This window comes from Triticum aestivum, chromosome 7A (assembly GCF_018294505.1).
Source record: "Triticum aestivum cultivar Chinese Spring chromosome 7A, IWGSC CS RefSeq v2.1, whole genome shotgun sequence".
NCBI lineage: Eukaryota > Viridiplantae > Streptophyta > Magnoliopsida > Poales > Poaceae > Triticum > Triticum aestivum.
The window spans coordinates 514,007,329-514,017,692 of NC_057812.1; the positions used below are offsets into that span (position 1 = coordinate 514,007,329).

The following is a 10,364-nucleotide window of genomic DNA, read 5'->3' on the forward strand; positions in this document are numbered from 1 at the left end:
TGTCCGGTTTAAGTATGCATGGCATGGCAAAGTGCACAAACAATCCTACAAATTAAGTGGAGCTCAATATGCATCGGGATGCATATTGACAAAACACCACATCAATTATTTAGTTCTCTCTCGTTTATGTACCCCAACAATATTAAATGTTGATTAACATGGCAAGAGGTGAAGCACAACAAAACTACCTATCTAGGCAAGTTTAAATGAGGCCAGAAGCAACAAACAACAATTCCGGAAAATCCTCATATGCATAATTTAAGGTTTGGTACTGTTCTGCCCTAAACACAATTTTAGAGTTGTTTAACATGCAAATAAAGGTCACCATGTTAAACTAGGCATTTTTCTACCCCATTTACATATATAATTTATTAAATTCGGAGTTACGGTTATTAAGTTATGAATTAAATCATTTTAGCATGACATAGGAGCAAATTAATGCAAACAACATTCTAAATATTTTAAACATGGATGAAAGTTGGATATTATTATCCTACACAAAATTCTGAGCAAGTTTCACATATAAAACATTTTAATCCGATGCACGGTTAGTGAGTTATTAAATGCATGAACTAGGGGGACTAATCTGCAAAACTGGCAATCTCTGGATAAATAGGAAAAATCCCAGGCGCTGAAAAAACACATCATGGGCCGAAACTGGAGCAGTTTGGGCCAGCAGAAGAAAAAAAATACTAAGGAACCGCGGGGGGCAGCTCACCATGGACTCTTGGCCCAGCTGGAGGGGAAGCAGGCCGGTGGAGGAGAGAGGCAGGCCGAGGCAAGAGCTGGAGCCTGGCACGGCTGGGCTTGGAGGCGCGGCCCATGGCGCGTAGGAGGCAGGCCAGGCGGGGGCGGCGCGCTAGGCCGGACTCGGGCCGGCTGGAGCTGGGCCCATGTGGGGAGGAGGCGAAGGCGCTCGTCGTCCTCGCACCTGGCGCACGAACAGGAACAGGGCGGCGGCACCCTAGGTCAACGGCGAGGCAGCAGCGGGGACTCCGGCAGGCGGGCACGCAGAGATCTGCGGGAATGGACGGATCTGGCCACGAGGATCCCAGATCCGGTGACGAAGGTAGCCGGCGGCGCTCGGGGAAGCGGAAGCCGGCGAAGTGGAGCTCGTCCATGGCGGCTCCCTTGGGATGGCGGGTGCTAGTGGTCGCCAGCGGTGCAAGTCCGGCGAGGGGAGGCGCTCGGGGCGGAGGCAGCTGCGGGATCGGGCTCCTCCCGATCCAGAGCGAGACGGCAGCTATGTGTGCACACGGCGGCGGCTCGGGCCCGGTGCAGTGCGAGGCGGGCTGTGGATGGGCCTCGCGGGTCTGGCGCGATGGAGGGAGAGGAGAGAGAGGGTGGCGCGCTGAGGTGGCGCGAGCTGAGTGGGTGAGGGCGCTACCGGCGGTGAGGTGGCGCTCTCCGGTTGGTCGGAGTGAGGTGGCTGAGAGCGGCGGACATGTCCGGCGCGGACGAGATTGTCCGGCGGCGCGAGGTGGACGAAGGTTAGGGTTTGGACTGCGCGAAAAATTCGGAGGGGATCACATATTTATAGGTAGAGGGAGCTAGGAGAGTCCAAATGAGGTGCGGTTTTCAGCCACGCGATCGTGATCGAACGCTCTAGATGATGGAGCAGAGTTAGGTGGGTTTTGGGCCAAATTGGAGGGGTGTTGGGCTGCACCACACACGAGGCCTTCTCGGTCCCTCGGTTAAGCGTTGGAGTATCAAACGAAGTCCAAATGATACGAAACTTAACAGGAGGTCTACTGGTAGTAAACCAAGGACGATTGGCAAGTCTCGGTCCAATCCAGAAATGTTTAACCCCCACACAAGAAAGAAAGGTAGAAATGACCACCGGAGGAGAACGAAGCGCCGGAATGCAAAACGGACAACGGGGAAAATGCTCGGATGCATGAGACGAACACGTATGCAAATGAAATGCGCATGATGACATGATATGCAATGCATGACACGCAAGCAATGACAAGGCAACAACAGCGAATAACTGAACGACACCTGGCACATCGGTCTCGGGGCATTACATAGTGATCCGGACACAGCACTCCGCGCCGAAAACAAAACAGCCGCATTGCCCCTCGAGGCATTATTCGAAGCCCTTTTGGCCGAGGAATTAACTGCGCTACACTCCACAGTGGACAGGGATGACGTGATACTTGACAAGAGATCCAAGTCCACCTCTTTTAAACCAGCGGATGAAATAGTCAAATTCCAAGTCCACCCAACGGACCCTACAAAAACAGCCTCCATCGGGGCACAGTTAAACCCCGCCGTGGACGCCGCACTATGAGAGTTCCTGCGCGAGAATTGGGACATATTCGCCTGGCATCCCTCAGACATGCAGGAATCCCACGCAGGCTGGCCGAGCACAGCCTCAATATTCTAAAGGGATTCAAGCCGGTCAAGCAGACTCTTCGGCGTTTCTCTGAACCTAAGAGACAAGCTATGGGAGAAGAACTATCCAAGTTATTAGAGGCCGGATTCATTAGAGAAATAAAACACCGGACTGGCTAGCAAACCTTGTGATGGTACCAAAGAAGGACAAATCTTGGCGCCTATGTGTTGATTTCAAGGACCTCAACAAGGCTTGCCCAAAGGAGCCCTTTCCCCTCCCCCGCATTGATCAAATTATCGATGCTACCGCAGGACACGAGTCATTGTGTTTCCTCGACGCATACTCCGGCTACCACCAAATCAAGATGGCGGAGTCCGACCAAGCCGCAACAGCATTTATCACACCATATGGCCCCTTCTATTTCAACACAATGCCTTTTGGGCTCAAAAACGCCGGCGCAACATATCAACGCATGATTCAGACATGTCTAGAGAAACAGATCGGGAAAATAGTAGAGGCATACGTAGATGATGTGGTCGTCAAAACCAAACACGTCAACTCTCTAATAGACGACTTGAGGCTCACATTTGACAACCTCCGATCATACCACATCAAGCTCAATCCGAAAAAATGCATTTTCGGTGTACCAGCCGGAAAGCTCCTAGGCTTCATTGTCTCCAGTAGAGGAATTGAAGCTAATCCGGCCACAATCCAAGCTCTATCACAGTTGGCTTTCCCAACGGACCTCAAACAAATCCAGAAATTAACTAGATGTGTGGCGGCTCTAAGCCACTTTATCTCCCGCTTAGGAGAAAAGGCATTACCCCTTTATCGCCTCCTTCGGCGCACCGAACACTTCGAGTGGACGGACGCTGCCACAGCCGGATTGGAAGAAATAAAAGCCATACTGGAAACCAACCCAATCATGGCCGCGCCAAACATCGGTGAACTAATGTTGTTGTACATTGCGGCAACTCATTAGGTTGTAAGCGCAGTGCTCGTCGTCGAACGAGAAGCGGACGGACATAAATTCCATCTTCAAAAGCCGGTATATTACGTATCCACTGTCCTCACTCCATGCAAATCACGGTACCCACATTATCAAAAGATAGCCTATGCAGTATTCATGGCACCCCGGAAGCTGCGACACTACTTTCAAGAGTGTTCGATTACAGTAGCCTCGGAAGTGCCACTTAATGATATTATAAACAACCGCGACGCCACGGGCCGGATTGCTAAATGGGACATTGAGCTCCTCCTGTTCGACATAACATACAAACCGCAGTGAGCCATTAAATCGCAAGTATTGGCCGACTTTGTCGCCGAATGGACGGAAGCCGAACTCCCTAAAGAGTACGGCGCATACTCCAATTGGATCATGCACTTCGACGGCTCCAAAATGCTGGTTGGTCTGGGGGCTGGCGTCGTCCTGACGTCCCCAACCGGAGATACAGTTCAATACGTACTGCAGATAATGTATACAGACTCCAACAACGCAGCCAAATACGAAGCCCTGTTACATGGTCTTTGGATGGCAGTTTCCATGGGCATTCAACGCCTGGAGGTGCATGGGGATTCGAACATCGCAATATCCCAAATAAATGGAGACTTCGATGCCAAGGATCCAAAGATGGCGGCCTATCGAAACGCCATCCTAAAGATGTCAGCTCGGTTCGAGGGGCTCGAATTTCACCATGTGGCTCGGGAAAACAATCAGGCGGCAGATATCCTCGCCCGCATCAGCGCAAAACGCGATGCGGTCCCCCAACATCTTTTTGGAGAGGCTGTTTAAGCCATCCGTGGTATGGAAAGGGGACACCGGTAACAATAGTCCGGACCCGGCCAAACTGCCCGATACTGAACACTCTGACACAATCGGAGGCTCTACCACCGAAATAACACCTTCAGCCCACGTAATAATGGCCATCATCGCCCCGTGGACAGAACCATTCACTACAAGAAATATGTCAACTTATGACCACCACTATTGGTCACTGAATGGTCACAAATTTTCATTTGTGACCTTTTTGTGACCAAAAACATAAGGTCAAAAGCTGGCCATCATAAACTGACTATAGCGACCTTCTCTGTGAGAAGGTCATGGACGTTTACGACCAAAATATTCCTACTGTGGCGTTTTGGTCACTAGCAACCTCCCCAGGCCACGTAGGCATCCAGCGTGGCAAGCTGATGTGGCACAAGATTCAGCCCGGTCCAATTCGGTTTTCTACATGGGCCTAGCCCAACAATTCAGCCTATTTGTGTTTTTTTCTATCTGTCAATTTTTGGTTGGGTTCATAGGCCAAGCCCAATATTGCAGCCTTTTTATTGTTGGGTTGTGGCCTTTTTGTCTAAACGAATTTAGTTTTTCTTTTTTTCCCAAAAGAAGGGTCCACTAGTCAGATGGGTCCCAGTTGTCAGGTTCTAGTAACAGGTTCCCATTTGTCCCAATTGGTCCCAATAGTTTCAGTTTTTCTTTTTCTCAAAAGATTGGTCCCAATTGTCAGTTTCTAGTGATGGGACCCGGTTGTCAGGGTCAAGTTCTTTAGATTTCGTTTCACAGTAAATAAGTAACCAATATCTAAATCAGCACTAGCAAAATACGCTGATTGAAATAGTAGCCAGAATGGCAATCAAAGTATTACAATGTGAATACTTTTTTTGTGGGTAAACATGGATACATCATACAACGCAAATACAATGGCAATGACAGCTCTACTACTTCTGTCGATCTTCTTCAACATGGACCTCCTTCAGTCCTTCTATAGCAGTCACAAACTCTCCTCCTTTCAACCTTCCTTTGCATGGAGCTACTATGAGAGGAAATCTACAGTTAAGAACAAAATACGTATGCAAGCAATTGGGTACAAATCACTTTGGAAAGAACAAGATATCATTTGGCTGGACATGAATATCACTTGTGCATGGGACAATATCTATACAATTGTACAATGCGAAAGGAATTACAACTAAACAACAATTATCATTATAACAAAAGGCAGAAACTATGTTGTGCTCTATACAATTTTATCAGTAAAAAGTGAATGTATCAAACAAAATTTAACACTATAAACAGGCAGAGACTGTGCAAGTTTATCAGTACAAACTGGATTTCTAAACAACATTTGACTAAAACAACAATCTATTTAAAGTACTTCAGGTTTGAGCCATTTTCAATGTTGTCATTTACCTTACAAATAGTATAACAGTATAGCATAATAGTACCAGTGCCAGGCAAGGTAGCTGTTACATGAATCGGAAAAGAATCAAAAAAATCTGGAGCCAATATATTATGAACAAAACAATAAAAAATGAACAAGTTGTTTAGAATGATAACACAAATTCAGCTTGTACAATGCTTTCATTCTCCAGCTAGTTAAAATGAGATACTCATGCATACAAGAAAGGTGACGAAAGAAAATAGAGCATTTTACTCATAGCATGCAAAGTATCAATATTCTATTCTTATCAGCTTATTCTTATGCCTAAAGCAAGTAAGGAAATATGACCAAATAATCTACAATTTTTTGACCAAGTAAAGACACGCGACTTTTTGCGCAAACAGGAGGAAAAGGAGGCAGAAAAGTATCACTTAAATGTAATTGAAACGAAAGTGTGGATACACCATTACACCTGAGCTTGTATTACTCATTCTCCTTGATTAGGATTTGCAACTGGGAAATGCAGGAATCATACACAGTTAAGAAGATTGATACATTTGTCTGCAACAATCAACAAACCATAAATCAGATCAAATGTTTCAATCTCATGAGAAGACTAAAAAAGACTACATCAGTACCTAACTAATGGTGCAAACTATATTGCCAATGCATACTTTGTGATGAGAAAAATGGCTAGATCATCATCTAACGCCCTCGATTGCTTGTTCAAGCAATCAATACCACAACTATAACTTTGTGGACTATTTGTGTTACATACTTGCATCTTTTCAGCAAAGGTGCAGGGAAATTTTATAGTACACATTGATGACAGTAAACCTATGGACATTCTGTTCATCCAGAGAAAAGTAGCAAATACCATATGATTACTCCAGTTTATACTCCTCTTTTAGAGGTACAGATTATAGTTAATGCACCATAATGGGAGCTGATGTCCAGGAGTATTTGCAAATGATACACCATCATGGAGTAGGATAACATGTTTTAGCAATACAGGTTGTAGAGTAAACAAGCAAGCAATATAGGAAGAATGCCCCAATTCATAGTTGTTCCGCATTTTATGACAGGAGAGAGTTCATCCAAAACAACACTTTAAAGAATTGGGGCATTCTAGCTAACAGGAAGGAAGGAAACAGAGCAGGCACATGCTACAATGGGGACCCATCGTTACTGTCAGCACCACCCGGGGAGGCAATTCATATGCGGAACGACTACGATTCAGTATTCCCTGGTGCAACAGAAACAGATATGATGCCCAGCCACATACATAATCACTAACCAGCAACTACAGTAGTTTAATGTGTTCGACTGGCACCAGCAGTGAACTGCCCCCCAACAGTTTGGCACCCGCAGTGCTGCTACTTAGAGAGTAGATAAAGATGGCAAGCAAATCGGGGCATTCGTACCTGCTTCTTCTTCCTGGCGAGGTTCCAGATCCGCTAGGGCATGTTCTCCAGCCGCGTGTTCCGCTCCTGCGGGCTCCTCATCACCGACGTCTGACGTACATAACAAAAAAATCCAGAATAATCGCCGGAAACTACATCCATCTAAGCTAATCTAATCTGGAGCAAGCAGTTAATTAAGACACGAGGAGGAGGAGCGAGGAAGGGGGCGGGGGCGAGGAAGGCTTACGCGGACCCAGGTCTTGTAGAGGTCGGTCTCGTCGAAGCCGGAGATGACCTCCTCCACGAAGTAGCACGCCGGGTTGAAGTGGCCGCGCTCCCGCAGCATGAGCGACGACTTGTCCCGCCTCTTCTCCGCCCCAGAGCCGCCGCCCCGGGCGCCGCGGAGGAGGAGGCGGAGGCGGCCAAGATGTCCCCCGCGGTGCCCCTCGCATCCAGGATGGCCTCCAGGTAGCTGGTGATCCAGTCGTTCCCCACCATCGCGCCGCCCGCGCCCGCACTCTCTCCGGCGCTGTCGGGCGACGAGATGAGATGAGATGCGGTGGGGGGCCATCCTGGACGGGAGCGCGGCGGTGCTTTTCGATCTGCATTGTTGTAAAGGACCAGGAGCCACGCCACGAAAGCTGTGGGTGAAGGCGAGAGGAGGGCGGTGGGTGGGGGCGGCGGCGGAAGGAATCACGGGTGGGAGACGAGACGAGGGAGACGGAGGCGACAAAGCGGGACTTGGGTGAGTGGATCTGGCCGCGGTGAGGGGAGAGGAGGGGGAGAGGGCGGTGGTGGTTGGGTTGGCCCCGGCGGTGGAGTAGAGTGGAGCCCGACCGGGGTCGGGGAGAGGATGGAGGCGAGCGGTGGCGGCTGGGGGATGGAGGGGATCGAGAGAGAGCGAGGAGGAGGTGGGATCTGGGGGATCAAGGGGAGGGTGGGTGGGTGAGTTAGGGTTTTGTTTCTCGGGAGAAGCTCCACCGTAGGATGAGTGCGCGATGGATGGCTCAGATTGAGTCCAATTCGGTGATCCGCGTGAACGTGGTTCCTCACATCTCATTGGTCCATCCAATCCACTCTCTTCCCAAACAAACAAAAATCCAATCCACTCTGTGTTTCTAAACATAACAATGGCATAGTTTGTCAAAATGATCTCGTATTTTGCATAAGTGTGCATCTTGGAATGACAAACAATGTTGCCAAATAAAGCTTTCATTTTCTTTGCACAAAAAATTCATTTTCCAATTTCCGAGTGCCAAAATGAGTTTTTTTTGTGAAGGACCTACCAAATAATTGTTGCAAATTTGGACCAATTCATTTTTCTAAAATACTAGGCCATATTTAATGCACAAGTGACCAAATGGTTGGGTGTAAAAAGTTTTGATTCACCTCTCGTGAAAAAGACAAATTTCTGCCGTTTCAGCTGGAAGCGGGTCAAATTTAAACTGCAGCTGCCTCATAGTTTACTATTTTTTTACAAAAATCATTTCTAGGTACATAAGTATCTATTTAATCAGAGAAACACCAAAAAAATTCCAAGATTCAACCACTAGCTAGGAATGGTCATTCCCGCCATTTTGACCGCATTTTGAAACGGGCATAAAAAATTCAAAAAAACAAAAAAATTGGAAACCTTCGCATTGTGTCATCATATGTGTCCAAGTTCTCAGGAAAAATAACAAACTTGTAATACGGCAATTATTTTAAAAAAGTGTTCTCAGAAACAAGCTATCACGTGTGGAGATCGATGGCTTTCAAGCCAAATGATCAATCTTATGGCCACATTCATGGCATAGTTTGTTCAAATGATCTCATATTGTGCACAAGGGTGCATCTTGGAATTCCAAACAATGTTGCCAAAGGGAGTTTTCATTTTGTTTGCACGGAAAATTCATTTTCCATTTTTTGAGTGCCCGAAATGAGGTTTTTTTAAGGACCTACCATATATTTGTTGCAAAATTGTACCAAATCATTTTTATAAAATACTAGGGCATATTTAATGAACAATTGACCAAATGTTTGGGTGTAAAAAGTTTTTATCCACCTCTGGTGAAAAAGACAAATTCTCGCCGATTCAGCTGGAAGCGGGTCAAATTTGAACTGCAGCTGCCTCGTAGTTTGCTCTTTATTTTTTCCAAAAATAATTTATAGGTACATAAGTATCTATTTAATCAGAGAAACACCAAAAAAATTCCAAGATTCAACCACTAGCTAGGAACGATCATTCCCGCCGTTTTGAGCGCATTTTGAAACGGGCATAAAAAATTCAAAAAAAATCAAAAAATGGGAAACCTTCGCATTGTGTCATTATATGTGGCCAAGTTCCCAGGAAATTAATAAACTTGTAATACGGCAATTATTTTAAAAAAGTTTTCTAAAAAATGAGCTATCATGCGTGAAGATTCATGGCTTTCAAGCCAAATAATCAATCTTATGGCCACATTCATGGCATAGTTTGTTCAAATGATCTCATATTGTGCACAGGGGTGCATCTTGGAATTCCAAGCAATGTTGCCAAAGGGATTTTCATTTTCTTTGCACGGAAAATTCATTTTCCATTTTTCGAGTGCCCGAAATGAGGTTTTTTTGTGAAGGACCTACCATATATTTGTTGCAAAATTGTACCAAATCATTTTTATAAAACACTAGGACATATTTAATGCACAATTGACAAAATGGTTAGGTGTCAAAAGTTTTGATCCACCTCTGGTGAAAAAGACAAATTCCCGCCGATTCAGCTGGAAGCGGGTCAAATTTGAACTTCAGCTGCCTCATAGTTTGCTATTTATTTTTTCCAAAAATCATTTCTAGGTACATAAGTATCTATTTAATTAGAGAAACACCAAAAAATTCCAATATTCAACCACTAGCTAGGAACGGTCAAGCCCGCCGTTTTGACCGCATTTTGAAACAGGCATAAAAAATTCAAAAAAAATCAAAAAATTGGGAAACCTTCGCATTGTGTCATTATATGTGGCCAAGTTCCCAGGAAAAATAACAAACTTGTAATACGGCAATTATTTTAAAAAAGTGTTCTCAGAAACGAGCTATCATGTATGGAGATCAATGGCTTTCAAGCCAAATGATCAATCTTATGGCCACATTCATGGCATAGTTTGTTCAAATGATCTCATATTGTGCACGAGGGTGCATATTGGTATGGCAAACAATGTTACCTAAGGAAGTTTTCATTTTCTTTGTACGAAAAAAACCATTTTTCATTTTTCGAGTGCCCAAAAGGAGGTTTTTTTGTGAAGGACCTCCCAAATAATTGTTGCAAAATTGGACCAAATCATTTTTATAAAATACTAGGCCATATTTAATGCAAAATTGACCAAATGGTTGGGTGCAAAAAGTTTTGATCCACCTCTCGCGAAAAAGACAAATTTCCGCCGATTTAGTTGGAAGCGGGTCAAATTTGAACTGCAGCTGCCTCATAGTTTGCTATTCATTTTTTCCAAA

At 45.5% G+C, this 10,364-nt stretch overlaps 1 pseudogene; it reads right to left on the reverse strand.

The window, feature by feature from the left end:
- Window positions 1-6,956: 6,956 nt before the first annotated feature.
- LOC123153438 (probable sucrose-phosphate synthase 4) lies at window positions 6,957-7,400 on the reverse strand (annotated as a pseudogene).
- Between the last annotated feature and the right edge of the window lie 2,964 nt (window positions 7,401-10,364).